The 4,004-nt window shown below is 41.3% G+C and overlaps 1 long non-coding RNA gene across 1 annotated transcript; it reads right to left on the bottom strand.

The window, feature by feature from the left end:
* Positions 1–988: 988 nt before the first annotated feature.
* LOC110355985 (uncharacterized) lies at positions 989–4,004 on the bottom strand. Its single transcript, XR_002409016.2, has 2 exons — positions 3,569–4,004; positions 989–2,815 (listed from the first exon to the last, which is right to left on the bottom strand). It is a non-coding gene; the product is annotated as an uncharacterized LOC110355985 (long non-coding RNA).

Raw genomic sequence — 4,004 nt, 5'->3', positions numbered from 1 at the left:
CAAAAAAAGACTCTAGTTTTGTTTTAATATTCAGTTGCCTTAGAGCTTCAGAAAATGTGTCAAAATAAAAGAGATACTCCATGGAGACAGGGGAACTGGTAAGCAGCCAGCTCCAGGACTGACAGAAGGGGGTACAAATGAATGAACTGCCAGCGGCAAGCAGCTTGTGCTGGTGCTGTACAACTGGGCCACCAACGCATGGCACACATGACATTTTTTAAGAAATCCAAAAAACTGGCTGGCTAACTAGTGTTTATTCTCTCTCCTGTGTTTTCCAACATCTTTTCACAGTTCGTCATTAAAGTAAAAATAATGGGATGTCTGGGATGTCACATGATTAAAATATTATTGGCATTCATATCGTGAATAGTCAGTCACAATGAATGGCCTACTGAGGCTTTTGGTGTTTCAAAAGTCTGTTTAGGAAGCAAAGCCATCCTGATTTAAGTATTCAGCCTTTCCTGCGTGGTGTGGGTTATGCCTGCAATTGTGTGAGCTGATCTAGTTCCCCTGATGTTTTTTAAGAATTTAGTCCCCCTGGCATGAACGCAGCACACTTTTGGGGGAGAAATCCAGATAGCTGTAAGCCTGCTAGAGCTAAATGGATAGTCCCGTCTGTGTTTTGACGTAGCCTCTTCTGAAGCGTAATATGTAACATACCAGTAGTAACACTGAAGGATTACTTTCCAAAGCGTTTTAACAATTTTTGTCTTCCATTTTAGTTTTGTGATCACATTTTCTAACATGAAAAACTAGGTAATTTTTGCAGGTCATCAGTTTATTTGTATGCCATTCTACTCATTAATACTTAAAAAGTATTGGTTTTGCTTGTGTGATCTGAAAGCAACATGGAAATTAATCTGATCTGAAAAGAAAAAAGGCGTTTCTCCAACCTTTGTTTAAATGTCTTCAAGTGCATTACTAAGCCAAATGGTTAACATTAAGGCATTTCCTACTGCATAAGAACATAAAAGGCATGCACTGCTAATTTACAGCCAAAATACTACTTTACATTTATTGAATATTTTACATAAAGAAGAAATGCTTCAAATGTACAAAACGTTACAAAAGGTGTTTTCACTGACAAGCAGGGTGAGAGAAACGCCTGCACCGTGTGCCGCTGGATATTTGTGCCTTCCCTGCAGTACCGCAGGTAGGGCTGGGTTATCCCTGCAGCCGAGCAATGTAGCACTTGGTGTTTAACCATTGCCATCCTAAAGCCAGCTGTGTGCTCATTAAAAGTTATTCCGATCCATTACTGCGCGGCTGTTCTTTGAGGCCAGGCAGCCTGTCCGTGTGTGGGAGAGGTGAAGTCGGGCGGGGGAAGAGGGAGTTCCATGACTTCCCTTTAACTTTGGCATTGTAAACACAGCTCAGCTCTGCAGACTGATTTCAGCAGGCAGCCAGTGCCAATGCTGACATTTTCAATCTCTTTCTTTCATGTCATATTAGTAGAAAGTGACCTGTTGTGTTTGTGGAATCAAGCGAGAATAATGAAATAGTTTAGCCCATAGGAAAGGGAGGTAGCTCAACTAAGTGTCTTGCAGATGGAAAAGACATAATGTGTGCTAAAAATACAAACGTGTTTGTATTGTTCCAAGAATTCCTGATTAACGAGAGCTAACAGAGCAGACTAGGATTTGCATCAGGACTTGAGTACTAGTAGGAAAGAAGGTACTTCAGCCCACCAAAAAAAAGTGTGTACTACAGAAAGATGATACAAAACAAATTGTCATGCAGATCGGAGTCATCTGATCTTTGTCTAAAGCTCCTAACATCCAAAGGTATATGGGCTCACTTTTATCTCCAGTCCTCAAAGCCATGACTATACTTTGTACTGCTGGGAAGGGTTTGGGACTTACAAAACCTGCTGAAGGGCCCTCATCATCCTCTGCAGTCTCTGGTGCTGCAAGACCAGGGCTCCAGTATATGTTGATATGGTGTCTGTGTGTAAAATAAATGGGAAAATACACTAGAATAAACTGGGTAAGGTAAGCAGATGGCTGAAAAATCCGCAGTTTAACAAATCTATGTTAAAAGTCAATATAAAAGTACTGAACATGTAGAGTAGACTTTCAGAGGAAGTAGAATGAGTATTGTGTAACATGCAAATAAATGTGGTTTATACACATTTATGCATAATATAAACTTCAGGATGCAGACAGAAGGCCTAATCTGAAAAGAATGAGGCAGGCTGGTATGCCATTTTAAGGAAGAACTGATGGTCTCAGAATTGTTTTTACAATTTTACAGTATTTTTACACGTTTTGGTTGGATGTCTGATTAAAGCTTAGGGAAATTCACAGGAGCTTTTCCAGTGGCCGACCTAAGCATCATATTCATCTTTGTTCACATTAGAGGGAAATACTAGATCACGAGCTACAGGTTTCAGTTTAAAAAAACACCTTTCCAATCACGAGTCCATTGTGTTTGAAAGAAGTGTGAGCTGACTCTGATGAACTTTAGTGAAGAAGGCAATGTACAGACAACCTTGAACTCTTTATTTTGTTTCATTTGGCATGGATTTAGTTGATTACTTGTAGTCTTCTTAACTCATTGGGATGAGTTTCTATCAGCCCTGTGTAAAGTGTAACACAGCCCGCTTTGGGCTGTGGAGGGAACGTCTGTAAGACTCACACGTGTACCCCGGATCGTGCGCACAGAATCGGAGCAGCCGAGGGGTTTCTGGAAGCGAAGGTTGAGCAGAAGGAGCGTGTCTTCAGGCCTGATGCTGCAGCCACGCCTGGCACGGCACTTGCCTTCAAGTCACGCACATTTTAATGAGACTTCTTGCCGTGCTTTTGCAGACAGAAACCTAGAGAAACATCCAAGCTTGCATGTGTTTGGATGAACTAAAGTGTTTAATTTCTTAAGCACTCAAACTAGAGGGACGGGTTATTTCTGAATTACGGGAAGCTTAGATCTAAATTCTAATGCTTATAATATTGGGTTGCCTCATGTTTGCATTAAAAAATGCCTGGGATAATGTGCTTGAAGACAAAATTCCTCATGATCTAAATAGTTTAATATTATAAAATACAGCAAATGAATGTTTCATGGCCAAAGAGAGCTCTGTTTTCTGCAGGAAAATGGAGACAAAGCACAAAAAACAGACTGATAGAAAATGAAAGGTTAATTACTATTCCAAATCACCGTGAATTCACTATGAATTAGAAACCTAATTAGGAGTACTTTAATTACCACAATAACAATAAAAGGTGATTATAATAAACTGCTCCCAATTAGCATTCTATTTCTACTTTATAACAGGCAATTTTTATTATGAAAATACCACTTGGGCATCATCAATACATAACTTTAACATTGCTACTATTAAACAAATAATAGGCATTAATTATGCCCAACTAGTGATATAATCTTTTGAAAATTGAAATTAACTTTTGGTAATAAGATGTAGTTTGCTTTCTTTTTATTTTAACTCTACTTAGAAGTATTTAATACCTGTGATTATTCCCTGCCCCCCATAAAAAAGGCTATGTTTCGACAGTCGTGAGTCACTGTTAGTTTAATCTGTTAATTTATCATAGATTAAAGTTCAATGTTTTACCTGAAACATTTGCATCTACCAAGGGACCAATTCAGGGATGGGGCATGCTCTGTTAACTGCAATCTTTAATCAGTTTTTCTGCGCTGGCAGCAAAATCGCCTTTTCTTTCGGTTTGATGTGGAACATCTGTAGCGTCCTTGAGCTCCCAAGTGTTTCTCCCCACTGCCCCGACCCCACGCGTGCGATTACCTGAGCACAAGCGGAACCAAGCGCACCGCGCTGCGCGCTCACCGGCAACCGCACGGCGGAACCTCCCGGCGGCCCTTCGAGCCTACGGGTGCGCTATTTGCATAGCCACGCCCCGCGGCTGCATTAGGGGGACGCCGCGCACACGCGAGCTCTGTAGAGGGCGTATGCGTTTGCAACCCCTCGAGCCCCTGCGCCCCGCCCCCTCGGTTCCTTCTCGGCAATTTCATTGGCCAGCTACGCAGCTCGA

The sequence above is a fragment of the Columba livia genome, chromosome 12 (assembly GCF_036013475.1).
Source record: "Columba livia isolate bColLiv1 breed racing homer chromosome 12, bColLiv1.pat.W.v2, whole genome shotgun sequence".
Taxonomy (NCBI): domain Eukaryota; kingdom Metazoa; phylum Chordata; class Aves; order Columbiformes; family Columbidae; genus Columba; species Columba livia.
Note: the sequence above shows the minus strand (reverse complement) of the source record. Positions and strands in the feature narration are given on the sequence as shown.